Source organism: Mixophyes fleayi, unplaced genomic scaffold (genome assembly GCF_038048845.1).
Source record: "Mixophyes fleayi isolate aMixFle1 unplaced genomic scaffold, aMixFle1.hap1 Scaffold_34, whole genome shotgun sequence".
Classification (NCBI taxonomy): domain Eukaryota; kingdom Metazoa; phylum Chordata; class Amphibia; order Anura; family Limnodynastidae; genus Mixophyes; species Mixophyes fleayi.
Genome location: NW_027447404.1, coordinates 286,722 through 306,031, shown reverse-complemented (window position 1 = coordinate 306,031; position 19,310 = coordinate 286,722). Strand labels below are relative to the sequence as shown.

General features: G+C 36.3%; 10 non-coding genes across 10 annotated transcripts; all 10 read right to left on the bottom strand.

Moving 5' to 3' along the window:
* Positions 1-242: 242 nt before the first annotated feature.
* Positions 243-314, bottom strand: TRNAQ-UUG (transfer RNA glutamine (anticodon UUG)). The gene has a single exon. It is a non-coding gene; the product is annotated as a tRNA-Gln (tRNA).
* Positions 315-2,310: 1,996 nt separating this feature from the next.
* Positions 2,311-2,382, bottom strand: TRNAQ-UUG (transfer RNA glutamine (anticodon UUG)). The gene has a single exon. It is a non-coding gene; the product is annotated as a tRNA-Gln (tRNA).
* Positions 2,383-4,378: 1,996 nt separating this feature from the next.
* TRNAQ-UUG (transfer RNA glutamine (anticodon UUG)) lies at positions 4,379-4,450 on the bottom strand. The gene has a single exon. It is a non-coding gene; the product is annotated as a tRNA-Gln (tRNA).
* A 1,996-nt stretch (positions 4,451-6,446) lies between these two features.
* TRNAQ-UUG (transfer RNA glutamine (anticodon UUG)) lies at positions 6,447-6,518 on the bottom strand. The gene has a single exon. It is a non-coding gene; the product is annotated as a tRNA-Gln (tRNA).
* Positions 6,519-8,514: 1,996 nt separating this feature from the next.
* TRNAQ-UUG (transfer RNA glutamine (anticodon UUG)) lies at positions 8,515-8,586 on the bottom strand. The gene has a single exon. It is a non-coding gene; the product is annotated as a tRNA-Gln (tRNA).
* A 1,996-nt stretch (positions 8,587-10,582) lies between these two features.
* TRNAQ-UUG (transfer RNA glutamine (anticodon UUG)) lies at positions 10,583-10,654 on the bottom strand. The gene has a single exon. It is a non-coding gene; the product is annotated as a tRNA-Gln (tRNA).
* A 1,994-nt stretch (positions 10,655-12,648) lies between these two features.
* Positions 12,649-12,720, bottom strand: TRNAQ-UUG (transfer RNA glutamine (anticodon UUG)). The gene has a single exon. It is a non-coding gene; the product is annotated as a tRNA-Gln (tRNA).
* A 1,996-nt stretch (positions 12,721-14,716) lies between these two features.
* Positions 14,717-14,788, bottom strand: TRNAQ-UUG (transfer RNA glutamine (anticodon UUG)). The gene has a single exon. It is a non-coding gene; the product is annotated as a tRNA-Gln (tRNA).
* Positions 14,789-16,783: 1,995 nt separating this feature from the next.
* On the bottom strand, positions 16,784-16,855 carry TRNAQ-UUG (transfer RNA glutamine (anticodon UUG)). The gene has a single exon. It is a non-coding gene; the product is annotated as a tRNA-Gln (tRNA).
* Positions 16,856-18,851: 1,996 nt separating this feature from the next.
* TRNAQ-UUG (transfer RNA glutamine (anticodon UUG)) lies at positions 18,852-18,923 on the bottom strand. Its single transcript has one exon. It is a non-coding gene; the product is annotated as a tRNA-Gln (tRNA).
* Between the last annotated feature and the right edge of the window lie 387 nt (positions 18,924-19,310).

The following is a 19,310-nucleotide window of genomic DNA, read 5'->3' as shown; positions in this document are numbered from 1 at the left end:
GAAGCAGCAGTGCTAACTACTTTGCACCGTACCAACCATCTCAATACACATGCATGGTATTGCATGGAGACTCTCTGTTTTGTTTTATTTCATATCTTACCGCATGAATAATTTAGCTGATTATTCAGACAATACTGTTTTGTGCCTCTTGTATTTGTTTTATTTTGTCTCTGCTAGCTAGAGTTACATATATTGAACTGTGTTCACATTTCATATGACATCTTTAAGATAAAACAAAAGCAAGGTTCCACTGAGATTTGAACTCAGATTGCTGGATTCAAAGTCCAAAGTGCTAACCATTACACCATGGAACCAACTATAGAAATGGCAATTTGAGTATTCTTTTAGGACTGCATTACCAGTGTTTGCCAATAGGGCTGCATCTTCTTATTGGAATTATTTGTTTCCACCTGCTTCATTATGGTGTAATACTATTGCGTACACAGATTGGATGAACATTTCAATTTCTCTTAACATAAAATACATCTTACCTTTTCATTTTTATTATGTTGAACAAAGTTAAAAGTACAAAAAATCCAGATTACAATTTTAGGAAAACCATTTGAAATGTTATTACCAGATAGAAACAACCTAAATTGTATCTCCCTTTACTTCTTGTCCAAATAGAAATGGTTAGATTACTATGACTTGTATGGTTTCTCTGTATACCGTGCAGACTATGATAGCAATAAGCAGCATCAAAATAGTTTTTGCCAAAGTGATCAATGGATTTCGATTTTGACTAATGCTCAAGCTCCATTTCACTTCCAGTGAATGTAGCCTAGGACAACTGAGACCCCTAAAATTGCAATTCTGGCTTTGAATGCACAGGTTCGTTATCTATTAATTGAAGCACTGGGAGTTTTCCATATAAGGTCTTTTCCAGTTTATTTGTGCACCATGACTAAAATCTACTAAAACAATACATTTAAAATATATCCCTGTCTGTCCCAAAATATCTTTGGCATTCCATTCCTTATTGAAGTGTTTAGCATTACTCTTCACAATCACTGTAGGAGGAAACTCTAGCTCACCATCTATGTGTGATATTATTACTGAAAAAGCAGCATGTATTTACATTTTTCCACTAGATTATCTTGACATCCTGTTCCATAAGCAGTGTCTGTATAACAGATCCCATACCCATATAGTAATGTCAATGTGTTGGAAAGCTGTGTGTGGTAAACTTCACAGACAATCCTCTTTTGGACAAGTCTTGTAGCAAACTAAGGAGCCTAATCTCCTGGGGTTCTCAGCTATCTGAAGCAGAGTGCCAATAGGATGTGATCAGGCTAATAGGTTCCTTGGGGAGAGTAAGGCTGCCCATTAGTCTCCCTTATTGCTCAAAAGAATGCTTTGATTGAGGTTCTTAAAGTCGAATGTATGGACTTGTTAGCCCTGTACTTCCAACTCACAGCAATTATTTCCAGGATTCAGGTAATAGGAGAAAAACCATCATCGGAAACAAAGTAAGAAACTGCACAGTAATCAAGAAGTGGACATCCACTCTAAAAGACTGTCCCGTGATTAAAAATATCCCAAACTAATAACCAGACTGCTAAGGAATAGAAGCCATTTGGTTTCAACAACATATCAAATCAGACTGAAGAGCTTGAAAGCCAGAATGCTAGCCAATTCACCACAAATCCCCACACCCAAGCTCATGCAGAAATGTTTTCATAAGGTTTTCAGTTTAGTATCTTGTTTTAGCCACCTTTTATATGAAATATACTGCAGCAGTAAATTCTTCTGCTGTGCATTAAATCTGTTTTATATACTGTTAACATGGTGTTTATCCTTTATTGATATAATGCCTGAATATTATACAGTGTTTTATGAATAACAATTTATCTATTCTCATTAGTCCCTGTCCCAGTGAGGTGTCAAGTCTAAATTCTCTAATACACATGCATACTGGGCTCAATTTTATCACTTGCCAATTAGCATATTGGTATGTTTTTTGGACTGGATTTGGGCAGGGGCACTTGGGGAGAAGCTATCCTTGCACAATAAAGAATTACAAACTCCACAAAAGTGGATTATGGTCTGGGTTTCAATTGGATCCATGTGAGGCAGCAGTGCTAACTACTTTGCACCGTACCAACCATCTCAATACACATGCATGGTATTGCATGGAGACTCTCTGTTTTGTTTTATTTCATATCTTACCGCATGAATAATTTAGCTGATTATTCAGACAATACTGTTTTGTGCCTCTTGTATTTGTTTTATTTTGTCTCTGCTAGCTAGAGTTACATATATTGAACTGTGTTCACATTTCATATGACATCTTTAAGATAAAACAAAGCAAGGTTCCACTGAGAATTGAACTCAGATCGCTGGATTCAAAGTCCAAAGTGCTGACCATTACACCATGGAACCAACTATAGAAATGTCAATTTGAGTATTCTTTTAGGACTGCATTACCAGTGTTTGCCAATAGGGCCTCATCTTCTTATTGGAATAATTTGTTTCCACCTGCTTCATTATGGTGTAATACTATTGCGTACACAGATTGGATGAACATTTCAATTTCTCTTAACATAAAATACATCTCACCTTTTCATTTTTATTATGTTGAACAAAGTTAAAAGTACAAAAAATCCAGATTACAATTTTAGGAAAACCATTTGAAATGTTATTACCAGATAGAAACAACCTAAATTGTATCTCCCTTTACTTCTTGTCCAAATACAAATGGTTAGATTACTATGACTTGTATGGTTTCTCTGTATACCGTGCAGACTATGATAGGAATAAGCAGCATCAAAATAGTTTTTGCCAAAGTGATCAATGGATTTCGATTTTGACTAATGCTCAAGCTCCATTTCACTTCCAGTGAATGTAGCCTAGGACAACTGAGACCCCTAAAATTGCAATTCTGGCTTTGAATGCACAGGTTCGTTATCTATTAATTGAAGCACTGGGAGTTTTCCATATAAGGTCTTTTCCAGTTTATTTGTGCACCATGACTAAAATCTACTAAAACAATACATTTAAAATATATCCCTGTCTGTCCCAAAATGTCTTTGGCATTCCATTCCTTATTGAAGTGTTTAGCATTACTCTTCACAATCACTGTAGGAGGAAACTCTAGCTCACCATCTATGTGTGATATTATTACTGAAAAAGCAGCATGTATTTACATTTTTCCACTAGATTATCTTGACATCCTGTTCCATAAGCAGTGTCTGTATAACAGATCCCATACCCATATAGTAATGTCAATGTGTTGGAAAGCTGTGTGTGGTAAACTTCACAGACAATCCTCTTTTGGACAAGTCTTGTAGCAAACTAAGGAGCCTAATCTCCTGGGGTTCTCAGCTATCTGAAGCAGAGTGCCAATAGGATGTGATCAGGCTAATAGGTTCCTTGGGGAGAGTAAGGCTGCCCATTAGTCTCCCTTATTGCTCAAAAGAATGCTTTGATTGAGGTTCTTAAAGTCGAATGTATGGACTTGTTAGCCCTGTACTTCCAACTCACAGCAATTATTTCCAGGATTCAGGTAATAGGAGAAAAACCATCATCGGAAACAAAGTAAGAAACTGCACAGTAATCAAGAAGTGGACATCCACTCTAAAAGACTGTCCCGTGATTAAAAATATCCCAAACTAATAACCAGACTGCTAAGGAATAGAAGCCATTTGGTTTCAACAACATATCAAATCAGACTGAAGAGCTTGAAAGCCAGAATGCTAGCCAATTCACCACAAATCCCCACACCCAAGCTCATGCAGAAATGTTTTCATAAGGTTTTCAGTTTAGTATCTTGTTTTAGCCACCTTTTATATGAAATATACTGCAGCAGTAAATTCTTCTGCTGTGCATTAAATCTGTTTTATATACTGTTAACATGGTGTTTATCCTTTATTGATATAATGCCTGAATATTATACAGTGTTTTATGAATAACAATTTATCTATTCTCATTAGTCCCTGTCCCAGTGAGGTGTCAAGTCTAAATTCTCTAATACACATGCATACTGGGCTCAATTTTATCACTTGCCAATTAGCATATTGGTATGTTTTTTGGACTGGATTTGGGCAGGGGCACTTGGGGAGAAGCTATCCTTGCACAATAAAGAATTACAAACTCCACAAAAGTGGATTATGGTCTGGGTTTCAATTGGATCCATGTGAGGCAGCAGTGCTAACTACTTTGCACCGTACCAACCATCTCAATACACATGCATGGTATTGCATGGAGACTCTCTGTTTTGTTTTATTTCATATCTTACCGCATGAATAATTTAGCTGATTATTCAGACAATACTGTTTTGTGCCTCTTGTATTTGTTTTATTTTGTCTCTGCTAGCTAGAGTTACATATATTGAACTGTGTTCACATTTCATATGACATCTTTAAGATAAAACAAAGCAAGGTTCCACTGAGAATTGAACTCAGATCGCTGGATTCAAAGTCCAAAGTGCTGACCATTACACCATGGAACCAACTATAGAAATGGCAATTTGAGTATTCTTTTAGGACTGCATTACCAGTGTTTGCCAATAGGGCCTCATCTTCTTATTGGAATAATTTGTTTCCACCTGCTTCATTATGGTGTAATACTATTGCGTACACAGATTGGATGAACATTTCAATTTCTCTTAACATAAAATACATCTCACCTTTTCATTTTTATTATGTTGAACAAAGTTAAAAGTACAAAAAATCCAGATTACAATTTTAGGAAAACCATTTGAAATGTTATTACCAGATAGAAACAACCTAAATTGTATCTCCCTTTACTTCTTGTCCAAATACAAATGGTTAGATTACTATGACTTGTATGGTTTCTCTGTATACCGTGCAGACTATGATAGGAATAAGCAGCATCAAAATAGTTTTTGCCAAAGTGATCAATGGATTTCGATTTTGACTAATGCTCAAGCTCCATTTCACTTCCAGTGAATGTAGCCTAGGACAACTGAGACCCCTAAAATTGCAATTCTGGCTTTGAATGCACAGGTTCGTTATCTATTAATTGAAGCACTGGGAGTTTTCCATATAAGGTCTTTTCCAGTTTATTTGTGCACCATGACTAAAATCTACTAAAACAATACATTTAAAATATATCCCTGTCTGTCCCAAAATGTCTTTGGCATTCCATTCCTTATTGAAGTGTTTAGCATTACTCTTCACAATCACTGTAGGAGGAAACTCTAGCTCACCATCTATGTGTGATATTATTACTGAAAAAGCAGCATGTATTTACATTTTTCCACTAGATTATCTTGACATCCTGTTCCATAAGCAGTGTCTGTATAACAGATCCCATACCCATATAGTAATGTCAATGTGTTGGAAAGCTGTGTGTGGTAAACTTCACAGACAATCCTCTTTTGGACAAGTCTTGTAGCAAACTAAGGAGCCTAATCTCCTGGGGTTCTCAGCTATCTGAAGCAGAGTGCCAATAGGATGTGATCAGGCTAATAGGTTCCTTGGGGAGAGTAAGGCTGCCCATTAGTCTCCCTTATTGCTCAAAAGAATGCTTTGATTGAGGTTCTTAAAGTCGAATGTATGGACTTGTTAGCCCTGTACTTCCAACTCACAGCAATTATTTCCAGGATTCAGGTAATAGGAGAAAAACCATCATCGGAAACAAAGTAAGAAACTGCACAGTAATCAAGAAGTGGACATCCACTCTAAAAGACTGTCCCGTGATTAAAAATATCCCAAACTAATAACCAGACTGCTAAGGAATAGAAGCCATTTGGTTTCAACAACATATCAAATCAGACTGAAGAGCTTGAAAGCCAGAATGCTAGCCAATTCACCACAAATCCCCACACCCAAGCTCATGCAGAAATGTTTTCATAAGGTTTTCAGTTTAGTATCTTGTTTTAGCCACCTTTTATATGAAATATACTGCAGCAGTAAATTCTTCTGCTGTGCATTAAATCTGTTTTATATACTGTTAACATGGTGTTTATCCTTTATTGATATAATGCCTGAATATTATACAGTGTTTTATGAATAACAATTTATCTATTCTCATTAGTCCCTGTCCCAGTGAGGTGTCAAGTCTAAATTCTCTAATACACATGCATACTGGGCTCAATTTTATCACTTGCCAATTAGCATATTGGTATGTTTTTTGGACTGGATTTGGGCAGGGGCACTTGGGGAGAAGCTATCCTTGCACAATAAAGAATTACAAACTCCACAAAAGTGGATTATGGTCTGGGTTTCAATTGGATCCATGTGAGGCAGCAGTGCTAACTACTTTGCACCGTACCAACCATCTCAATACACATGCATGGTATTGCATGGAGACTCTCTGTTTTGTTTTATTTCATATCTTACCGCATGAATAATTTAGCTGATTATTCAGACAATACTGTTTTGTGCCTCTTGTATTTGTTTTATTTTGTCTCTGCTAGCTAGAGTTACATATATTGAACTGTGTTCACATTTCATATGACATCTTTAAGATAAAACAAAGCAAGGTTCCACTGAGAATTGAACTCAGATCGCTGGATTCAAAGTCCAAAGTGCTGACCATTACACCATGGAACCAACTATAGAAATGGCAATTTGAGTATTCTTTTAGGACTGCATTACCAGTGTTTGCCAATAGGGCCTCATCTTCTTATTGGAATAATTTGTTTCCACCTGCTTCATTATGGTGTAATACTATTGCGTACACAGATTGGATGAACATTTCAATTTCTCTTAACATAAAATACATCTCACCTTTTCATTTTTATTATGTTGAACAAAGTTAAAAGTACAAAAAATCCAGATTACAATTTTAGGAAAACCATTTGAAATGTTATTACCAGATAGAAACAACCTAAATTGTATCTCCCTTTACTTCTTGTCCAAATACAAATGGTTAGATTACTATGACTTGTATGGTTTCTCTGTATACCGTGCAGACTATGATAGCAATAAGCAGCATCAAAATAGTTTTTGCCAAAGTGATCAATGGATTTCGATTTTGACTAATGCTCAAGCTCCATTTCACTTCCAGTGAATGTAGCCTAGGACAACTGAGACCCCAAAAATTGCAATTCTGGCTTTGAATGCACAGGTTCGTTATCTATTAATTGAAGCACTGGGAGTTTTCCATATAAGGTCTTTTCCAGTTTATTTGTGCACCATGACTAAAATCTACTAAAATAATACATTTAAAATATATCCCTGTCTGTCCCAAAATGTCTTTGGCATTCCATTCCTTATTGAAGTGTTTAGCATTACTCTTCACAATCACTGTAGGAGGAAACTCTAGCTCACCATCTATGTGTGATATTATTACTGAAAAAGCAGCATGTATTTACATTTTTCCACTAGATTATCTTGACATCCTGTTCCATAAGCAGTGTCTGTATAACAGATCCCATACCCATATAGTAATGTCAATGTGTTGGAAAGCTGTGTGTGGTAAACTTCACAGACAATCCTCTTTTGGACAAGTCTTGTAGCAAACTAAGGAGCCTAATCTCCTGGGGTTCTCAGCTATCTGAAGCAGAGTGCCAATAGGATGTGATCAGGCTAATAGGTTCCTTGGGGAGAGTAAGGCTGCCCATTAGTCTCCCTTATTGCTCAAAAGAATGCTTTGATTGAGGTTCTTAAAGTCGAATGTATGGACTTGTTAGCCCTGTACTTCCAACTCACAGCAATTATTTCCAGGATTCAGGTAATAGGAGAAAAACCATCATCGGAAACAAAGTAAGAAACTGCACAGTAATCAAGAAGTGGACATCCACTCTAAAAGACTGTCCCGTGATTAAAAATATCCCAAACTAATAACCAGACTGCTAAGGAATAGAAGCCATTTGGTTTCAACAACATATCAAATCAGACTGAAGAGCTTGAAAGCCAGAATGCTAGCCAATTCACCACAAATCCCCACACCCAAGCTCATGCAGAAATGTTTTCATAAGGTTTTCAGTTTAGTATCTTGTTTTAGCCACCTTTTATATGAAATATACTGCAGCAGTAAATTCTTCTGCTGTGCATTAAATCTGTTTTATATACTGTTAACATGGTGTTTATCCTTTATTGATATAATGCCTGAATATTATACAGTGTTTTATGAATAACAATTTATCTATTCTCATTAGTCCCTGTCCCAGTGAGGTGTCAAGTCTAAATTCTCTAATACACATGCATACTGGGCTCAATTTTATCACTTGCCAATTAGCATATTGGTATGTTTTTTGGACTGGATTTGGGCAGGGGCACTTGGGGAGAAGCTATCCTTGCACAATAAAGAATTACAAACTCCACAAAAGTGGATTATGGTCTGGGTTTCAATTGGATCCATGTGAGGCAGCAGTGCTAACTACTTTGCACCGTACCAACCATCTCAATACACATGCATGGTATTGCATGGAGACTCTCTGTTTTGTTTTATTTCATATCTTACCGCATGAATAATTTAGCTGATTATTCAGACAATACTGTTTTGTGCCTCTTGTATTTGTTTTATTTTGTCTCTGCTAGCTAGAGTTACATATATTGAACTGTGTTCACATTTCATATGACATCTTTAAGATAAAACAAAGCAAGGTTCCACTGAGAATTGAACTCAGATCGCTGGATTCAAAGTCCAAAGTGCTGACCATTACACCATGGAACCAACTATAGAAATGGCAATTTGAGTATTCTTTTAGGACTGCATTACCAGTGTTTGCCAATAGGGCCTCATCTTCTTATTGGAATAATTTGTTTCCACCTGCTTCATTATGGTGTAATACTATTGCGTACACAGATTGGATGAACATTTCAATTTCTCTTAACATAAAATACATCTCACCTTTTCATTTTTATTATGTTGAACAAAGTTAAAAGTACAAAAAATCCAGATTACAATTTTAGGAAAACCATTTGAAATGTTATTACCAGATAGAAACAACCTAAATTGTATCTCCCTTTACTTCTTGTCCAAATACAAATGGTTAGATTACTATGACTTGTATGGTTTCTCTGTATACCGTGCAGACTATGATAGGAATAAGCAGCATCAAAATAGTTTTTGCCAAAGTGATCAATGGATTTCGATTTTGACTAATGCTCAAGCTCCATTTCACTTCCAGTGAATGTAGCCTAGGACAACTGAGACCCCTAAAATTGCAATTCTGGCTTTGAATGCACAGGTTCGTTATCTATTAATTGAAGCACTGGGAGTTTTCCATATAAGGTCTTTTCCAGTTTATTTGTGCACCATGACTAAAATCTACTAAAACAATACATTTAAAATATATCCCTGTCTGTCCCAAAATGTCTTTGGCATTCCATTCCTTATTGAAGTGTTTAGCATTACTCTTCACAATCACTGTAGGAGGAAACTCTAGCTCACCATCTATGTGTGATATTATTACTGAAAAAGCAGCATGTATTTACATTTTTCCACTAGATTATCTTGACATCCTGTTCCATAAGCAGTGTCTGTATAACAGATCCCATACCCATATAGTAATGTCAATGTGTTGGAAAGCTGTGTGTGGTAAACTTCACAGACAATCCTCTTTTGGACAAGTCTTGTAGCAAACTAAGGAGCCTAATCTCCTGGGGTTCTCAGCTATCTGAAGCAGAGTGCCAATAGGATGTGATCAGGCTAATAGGTTCCTTGGGGAGAGTAAGGCTGCCCATTAGTCTCCCTTATTGCTCAAAAGAATGCTTTGATTGAGGTTCTTAAAGTCGAATGTATGGACTTGTTAGCCCTGTACTTCCAACTCACAGCAATTATTTCCAGGATTCAGGTAATAGGAGAAAAACCATCATCGGAAACAAAGTAAGAAACTGCACAGTAATCAAGAAGTGGACATCCACTCTAAAAGACTGTCCCGTGATTAAAAATATCCCAAACTAATAACCAGACTGCTAAGGAATAGAAGCCATTTGGTTTCAACAACATATCAAATCAGACTGAAGAGCTTGAAAGCCAGAATGCTAGCCAATTCACCACAAATCCCCACACCCAAGCTCATGCAGAAATGTTTTCATAAGGTTTTCAGTTTAGTATCTTGTTTTAGCCACCTTTTATATGAAATATACTGCAGCAGTAAATTCTTCTGCTGTGCATTAAATCTGTTTTATATACTGTTAACATGGTGTTTATCCTTTATTGATATAATGCCTGAATATTATACAGTGTTTTATGAATAACAATTTATCTATTCTCATTAGTCCCTGTCCCAGTGAGGTGTCAAGTCTAAATTCTCTAATACACATGCATACTGGGCTCAATTTTATCACTTGCCAATTAGCATATTGGTATGTTTTTTGGACTGGATTTGGGCAGGGGCACTTGGGGAGAAGCTATCCTTGCACAATAAAGAATTACAAACTCCACAAAAGTGGATTATGGTCTGGGTTTCAATTGGATCCATGTGAGGCAGCAGTGCTAACTACTTTGCACCGTACCAACCATCTCAATACACATGCATGGTATTGCATGGAGACTCTCTGTTTTGTTTTATTTCATATCTTACCGCATGAATAATTTAGCTGATTATTCAGACAATACTGTTTTGTGCCTCTTGTATTTGTTTTATTTTGTCTCTGCTAGCTAGAGTTACATATATTGAACTGTGTTCACATTTCATATGACATCTTTAAGATAAAACAAAGCAAGGTTCCACTGAGAATTGAACTCAGATCGCTGGATTCAAAGTCCAAAGTGCTGACCATTACACCATGGAACCAACTATAGAATGGCAATTTGAGTATTCTTTTAGGACTGCATTACCAGTGTTTGCCAATAGGGCCTCATCTTCTTATTGGAATAATTTGTTTCCACCTGCTTCATTATGGTGTAATACTATTGCGTACACAGATTGGATGAACATTTCAATTTCTCTTAACATAAAATACATCTCACCTTTTCATTTTTATTATGTTGAACAAAGTTAAAAGTACAAAAAATCCAGATTACAATTTTAGGAAAACCATTTGAAATGTTATTACCAGATAGAAACAACCTAAATTGTATCTCCCTTTACTTCTTGTCCAAATACAAATGGTTAGATTACTATGACTTGTATGGTTTCTCTGTATACCGTGCAGACTATGATAGCAATAAGCAGCATCAAAATAGTTTTTGCCAAAGTGATCAATGGATTTCAATTTTGACTAATGCTCAAGCTCCATTTCACTTCCAGTGAATGTAGCCTAGGACAACTGAGACCCCAAAAATTGCAATTCTGGCTTTGAATGCACAGGTTCGTTATCTATTAATTGAAGCACTGGGAGTTTTCCATATAAGGTCTTTTCCAGTTTATTTGTGCACCATGACTAAAATCTACTAAAATAATACATTTAAAATATATCCCTGTCTGTCCCAAAATGTCTTTGGCATTCCATTCCTTATTGAAGTGTTTAGCATTACTCTTCACAATCACTGTAGGAGGAAACTCTAGCTCACCATCTATGTGTGATATTATTACTGAAAAAGCAGCATGTATTTACATTTTTCCACTAGATTATCTTGACATCCTGTTCCATAAGCAGTGTCTGTATAACAGATCCCATACCCATATAGTAATGTCAATGTGTTGGAAAGCTGTGTGTGGTAAACTTCACAGACAATCCTCTTTTGGACAAGTCTTGTAGCAAACTAAGGAGCCTAATCTCCTGGGGTTCTCAGCTATCTGAAGCAGAGTGCCAATAGGATGTGATCAGGCTAATAGGTTCCTTGGGGAGAGTAAGGCTGCCCATTAGTCTCCCTTATTGCTCAAAAGAATGCTTTGATTGAGGTTCTTAAAGTCGAATGTATGGACTTGTTAGCCCTGTACTTCCAACTCACAGCAATTATTTCCAGGATTCAGGTAATAGGAGAAAAACCATCATCGGAAACAAAGTAAGAAACTGCACAGTAATCAAGAAGTGGACATCCACTCTAAAAGACTGTCCCGTGATTAAAAATATCCCAAACTAATAACCAGACTGCTAAGGAATAGAAGCCATTTGGTTTCAACAACATATCAAATCAGACTGAAGAGCTTGAAAGCCAGAATGCTAGCCAATTCACCACAAATCCCCACACCCAAGCTCATGCAGAAATGTTTTCATAAGGTTTTCAGTTTAGTATCTTGTTTTAGCCACCTTTTATATGAAATATACTGCAGCAGTAAATTCTTCTGCTGTGCATTAAATCTGTTTTATATACTGTTAACATGGTGTTTATCCTTTATTGATATAATGCCTGAATATTATACAGTGTTTTATGAATAACAATTTATCTATTCTCATTAGTCCCTGTCCCAGTGAGGTGTCAAGTCTAAATTCTCTAATACACATGCATACTGGGCTCAATTTTATCACTTGCCAATTAGCATATTGGTATTTTTTTGGACTGGATTTGGGCAGGGGCACTTGGGGAGAAGCTATCCTTGCACAATAAAGAATTACAAACTCCACAAAAGTGGATTATGGTCTGGGTTTCAATTGGATCCATGTGAGGCAGCAGTGCTAACTACTTTGCACCGTACCAACCATCTCAATACACATGCATGGTATTGCATGGAGACTCTCTGTTTTGTTTTATTTCATATCTTACCGCATGAATAATTTAGCTGATTATTCAGACAATACTGTTTTGTGCCTCTTGTATTTGTTTTATTTTGTCTCTGCTAGCTAGAGTTACATATATTGAACTGTGTTCACATTTCATATGACATCTTTAAGATAAAACAAAGCAAGGTTCCACTGAGAATTGAACTCAGATCGCTGGATTCAAAGTCCAAAGTGCTAACCATTACACCATGGAACCAACTATAGAAATGGCAATTTGAGTATTCTTTTAGGACTGCATTACCAGTGTTTGCCAATAGGGCCTCATCTTCTTATTGGAATAATTTGTTTCCACCTGCTTCATTATGGTGTAATACTATTGCGTACACAGATTGGATGAACATTTCAATTTCTCTTAACATAAAATACATCTTACCTTTTCATTTTTATTATGTTGAACAAAGTTAAAAGTACAAAAAATCCAGATTACAATTTTAGGAAAACCATTTGAAATGTTATTACCAGATAGAAACAACCTAAATTGTATCTCCCTTTACTTCTTGTCCAAATACAAATGGTTAGATTACTATGACTTGTATGGTTTCTCTGTATACCGTGCAGACTATGATAGCAATAAGCAGCATCAAAATAGTTTTTGCCAAAGTGATCAATGGATTTCGATTTTGACTAATGCTCAAGCTCCATTTCACTTCCAGTGAATGTAGCCTAGGACAACTGAGACCCCTAAAATTGCAATTCTGGCTTTGAATGCACAGGTTCGTTATCTATTAATTGAAGCACTGGGAGTTTTCCATATAAGGTCTTTTCCACTTTATTTGTGCACCATGACTAAAATCTACTAAAATAATACATTTAAAATATATCCCTGTCTGTCCCAAAATGTCTTTGGCATTCCATTCCTTATTGAAGTGTTTAGCATTACTCTTCACAATCACTGTAGGAGGAAACTCTAGCTCACCATCTATGTGTGATATTATTACTGAAAAAGCAGCATGTATTTACATTTTTCCACTAGATTATCTTGACATCCTGTTGCATAAGCAGTGTCTGTATAACAGATCCCATACCCATATAGTAATGTCAATGTGTTGGAAAGCTGTGTGTGGTAAACTTCACAGACAATCCTCTTTTGGACAAGTCTTGTAGCAAACTTAGGAGTCTAATCTCCTGGGGTTCTCAGCTATCTGAAGCAAAGTGCCAATAGGATGTGATCAGGCTGATAGGTTCCTTGGGGAGAGTAAGGCTGCCCATAAGTCTCCCTTATTGCTCAAAAGAATGCTTTGATTGAGGTTCTTAAAGTCGAATGCATGGACTTGTTAGCCCTGTACTTCCAACTCACAGCAATTGGATGCAGGATTCAGGTAATAGGAGAAAAACCATCATCGGAAACAAAGTAATAAACTGCACAGTAATCAAGAAGTGGACATCCACTCTAAAAGACTGTCCCGTGATTAAAAATATCCCAAACTAATAACCAGACTGCTAAGGAATAGAAGCCATTTGGTTTCAACAACATATCAAATCAGACTGAAGAGCTTGAAAGCCAGAATGCTAGCCAATTCACCACAAATCCCCACACCCAAGCTCATGCAGAAATGTTTTCATAAGGTTTTCAGTTTAGTATCTTGTTTTAGCCACCTTTTATATGAAATATACTGCAGCAGTAAATTCTTCTGCTGTGCATTAAATCTGTTTTATATACTGTTAACATGGTGTTTATCCTTTATTGATATAATGCCTGAATATTATACAGTGTTTTATGAATAACAATTTATCTATTCTCATTAGTCCCTGTCCCAGTGAGGTGTCAAGTCTAAATTCTCTAATACACATGCATACTGGGCTCAATTTTATCACTTGCCAATTAGCATATTGGTATTTTTTTGGACTGGATTTGGGCAGGGGCACTTGGGGAGAAGCTATCCTTGCACAATAAAGAATTACAAACTCCACAAAAGTGGATTATGGTCTGGGTTTCAATTGGATCCATGTGAGGCAGCAGTGCTAACTACTTTGCACCGTACCAACCATCTCAATACACATGCATGGTATTGCATGGAGACTCTCTGTTTTGTTTTATTTCATATCTTACCGCATGAATAATTTAGCTGATTATTCAGACAATACTGTTTTGTGCCTCTTGTATTTGTTTTATTTTGTCTCTGCTAGCTAGAGTTACATATATTGAACTGTGTTCACATTTCATATGACATCTTTAAGATAAAACAAAAGCAAGGTTCCACTGAGATTTGAACTCAGATCGCTGGATTCAAAGTCCAAAGTGCTAACCATTACACCATGGAACCAACTATAGAAATGGCAATTTGAGTATTCTTTTAGGACTGCATTACCAGTGTTTGCCAATAGGGCTGCATCTTCTTATTGGAATTATTTGTTTCCACCTGCTTCATTATGGTGTAATACTATTGCGTACACAGATTGGATGAACATTTCAATTTCTCTTAACATAAAATACATCTCACCTTTTCATTTTTATTATGTTGAACAAAGTTAAAAGTACAAAAAATCCAGATTACAATTTTAGGAAAACCATTTGAAATGTTATTACCAGATAGAAACAACCTAAATTGTATCTCCCTTTACTTCTTGTCCAAATACAAATGGTTAGATTACTATGACTTGTATGGTTTCTCTGTATACCGTGCAGACTATGATAGCAATAAGCAGCATCAAAATAGTTTTTGCCAAAGTGATCAATGGATTTCAATTTTGACTAATGCTCAAGCTCCATTTCACTTCCAGTGAATGTAGCCTAGGACAACTGAGACCCCAAAAATTGCAATTCTGGCTTTGAATGCACAGGTTCGTTATCTATTAATTGAAGCACTGGGAGTTTTCCATATAAGGTCTTTTCCAGTTTATTTGTGCACCATGACTAAAATCTACTAAAATAATACATTTAAAATATATCCCTGTCTGTCCCAAAATGTCTTTGGCATTCCATTCCTTATTGAAGTGTTTAGCATTACTCTTCACAATCACTGTAGGAGGAAACTCTAGCTCACCATCTATGTGTGATATTATTACTGAAAAAGCAGCATGTATTTACATTTTTCCACTAGATTATCTTGACATCCTGTTCCATAAGCAGTGTCTGTATAACAGATCCCATACCCATATAGTAATGTCAATGTGTTGGAAAGCTGTGTGTGGTAAACTTCACAGACAATCCTCTTTTGGACAAGTCTTGTAGCAAACTAAGGAGCCTAATCTCCTGGGGTTCTCAGCTATCTGAAGCAGAGTGCCAATAGGATGTGATCAGGCTAATAGGTTCCTTGGGGAGAGTAAGGCTGCCCATTAGTCTCCCTTATTGCTCAAAAGAATGCTTTGATTGAGGTTCTTAAAGTCGAATGTATGGACTTGTTAGCCCTGTACTTCCAACTCACAGCAATTATTTCCAGGATTCAGGTAATAGGAGAAAAACCATCATCGGAAACAAAGTAAGAAACTGCACAGTAATCAAGAAGTGGACATCCACTCTAAAAGACTGTCCCGTGATTAAAAATATCCCAAACTAATAACCAGACTGCTAAGGAATAGAAGCCATTTGGTTTCAACAACATATCAAATCAGACTGAAGAGCTTGAAAGCCAGAATGCTAGCCAATTCACCACAAATCCCCACACCCAAGCTCATGCAGAAATGTTTTCATAAGGTTTTCAGTTTAGTATCTTGTTTTAGCCACCTTTTATATGAAATATACTGCAGCAGTAAATTCTTCTGCTGTGCATTAAATCTGTTTTATATACTGTTAACATGGTGTTTATCCTTTATTGATATAATGCCTGAATATTATACAGTGTTTTATGAATAACAATTTATCTATTCTCATTAGTCCCTGTCCCAGTGAGGTGTCAAGTCTAAATTCTCTAATACACATGCATACTGGGCTCAATTTTATCACTTGCCAATTAGCATATTGGTATTTTTTTGGACTGGATTTGGGCAGGGGCACTTGGGGAGAAGCTATCCTTGCACAATAAAGAATTACAAACTCCACAAAAGTGGATTATGGTCTGGGTTTCAATTGGATCCATGTGAGGCAGCAGTGCTAACTACTTTGCACCGTACCAACCATCTCAATACACATGCATGGTATTGCATGGAGACTCTCTGTTTTGTTTTATTTCATATCTTACCGCATGAATAATTTAGCTGATTATTCAGACAATACTGTTTTGTGCCTCTTGTATTTGTTTTATTTTGTCTCTGCTAGCTAGAGTTACATATATTGAACTGTGTTCACATTTCATATGACATCTTTAAGATAAAACAAAGCAAGGTTCCACTGAGAATTGAACTCAGATCGCTGGATTCAAAGTCCAAAGTGCTAACCATTACACCATGGAACCAACTATAGAAATGGCAATTTGAGTATTCTTTTAGGACTGCATTACCAGTGTTTGCCAATAGGGCCTCATCTTCTTATTGGAATAATTTGTTTCCACCTGCTTCATTATGGTGTAATACTATTGCGTACACAGATTGGATGAACATTTCAATTTCTCTTAACATAAAATACATCTTACCTTTTCATTTTTATTATGTTGAACAAAGTTAAAAGTACAAAAAATCCAGATTACAATTTTAGGAAAACCATTTGAAATGTTATTACCAGATAGAAACAACCTAAATTGTATCTCCCTTTACTTCTTGTCCAAATACAAATGGTTAGATTACTATGACTTGTATGGTTTCTCTGTATACCGTGCAGACTATGATAGCAATAAGCAGCATCAAAATAGTTTTTGCCAAAGTGATCAATGGATTTCGATTTTGACTAATGCTCAAGCTCCATTTCACTTCCAGTGAATGTAGCCTAGGACAACTGAGACCCCTAAAATTGCAATTCTGGCTTTGAATGCACAGGTTCGTTATCTATTAATTGAAGCACTGGGAGTTTTCCATATAAGGTCTTTTCCACTTTATTTGTGCACCATGACTAAAATCTACTAAAATAATACATTTAAAATATATCCCTGTCTGTCCCAAAATGTCTTTGGCATTCCATTCCTTATTGAAGTGTTTAGCATTACTCTTCACAATCACTGTAGGAGGAAACTCTAGCTCACCATCTATGTGTGATATTATTACTGAAAAAGCAGCATGTATTTACATTTTTCCACTAGATTATCTTGACATCCTGTTGCATAAGCAGTGTCTGTATAACAGATCCCATACCCATATAGTAATGTCAATGTGTTGGAAAGCTGTGTGTGGTAAACTTCACAGACAATCCTCTTTTGGACAAGTCTTGTAGCAAACTTAGGAGTCTAATCTCCTGGGGTTCTCAGCTATCTGAAGCAAAGTGCCAATAGGATGTGATCAGGCTGATAGGTTCCTTGGGGAGAGTAAGGCTGCCCATAAGTCTCCCTTATTGCTCAAAAGAATGCTTTGATTGAGGTTCTTAAAGTCGAATGCATGGACTTGTTAGCCCTGTACTTCCAACTCACAGCAATTGGATGCAGGATTCAGGTAATAGGAGAAAAACCATCATCGGAAACAAAGTAATAAACTGCACAGTAATCAAGAAGTGGACATCCACTCTAAAAGACTGTCCCGTGATTAAAAATATCCCAAACTAATAACCAGACTGCTAAGGAATAGAAGCCATTTGGTTTCAACAACATATCAAATCAGACTGAAGAGCTTGAAAGCCAGAATGCTAGCCAATTCACCACAAATCCCCACACCCAAGCTCATGCAGAAATGTTTTCATAAGGTTTTCAGTTTAGTATCTTGTTTTAGCCACCTTTTATATGAAATATACTGCAGCAGTAAATTCTTCTGCTGTGCATTAAATCTGTTTTATATACTGTTAACATGGTGTTTATCCTTTATTGATATAATGCCTGAATATTATACAGTGTTTTATGAATAACAATTTATCTATTCTCATTAGTCCCTGTCCCAGTGAGGTGTCAAGTCTAAATTCTCTAATACACATGCATACTGGGCTCAATTTTATCACTTGCCAATTAGCATATTGGTATTTTTTTGGACTGGATTTGGGCAGGGGCACTTGGGGAGAAGCTATCCTTGCACAATAAAGAATTACAAACTCCACAAAAGTGGATTATGGTCTGGGTTTCAATTGGATCCATGTGAGGCAGCAGTGCTAACTACTTTGCACCGTACCAACCATCTCAATACACATGCATGGTATTGCATGGAGACTCTCTGTTTTGTTTTATTTCATATCTTACCGCATGAATAATTTAGCTGATTATTCAGACAATACTGTTTTGTGCCTCTTGTATTTGTTTTATTTTGTCTCTGCTAGCTAGAGTTACATATATTGAACTGTGTTCACATTTCATATGACATCTTTAAGATAAAACAAAAGCAAGGTTCCACTGAGATTTGAACTCAGATCGCTGGATTCAAAGTCCAAAGTGCTAACCATTACACCATGGAACCAACTATAGAAATGGCAATTTGAGTATTCTTTTAGGACTGCATTACCAGTGTTTGCCAATAGGGCTGCATCTTCTTATTGGAATTATTTGTTTCCACCTGCTTCATTATGGTGTAATACTATTGCGTACACAGATTGGATGAACATTTCAATTTCTCTTAACATAAAATAGATCTTACCTTTTCATTTTTATTATGTTGAACAAAGTTAAAAGTACAAAAAATCCAGATTACAATTTTAGGAAAACCATTTGAAATGTTATTACCAGATAGAAACAACCTAAATTGTATCTCCCTTTACTTCTTGTCCAAATAGAAATGGTTAGATTACTATGACTTGTATGGTTTCTCTGTATACCGTGCAGACTATGATAGCAATAAGCAGCATCA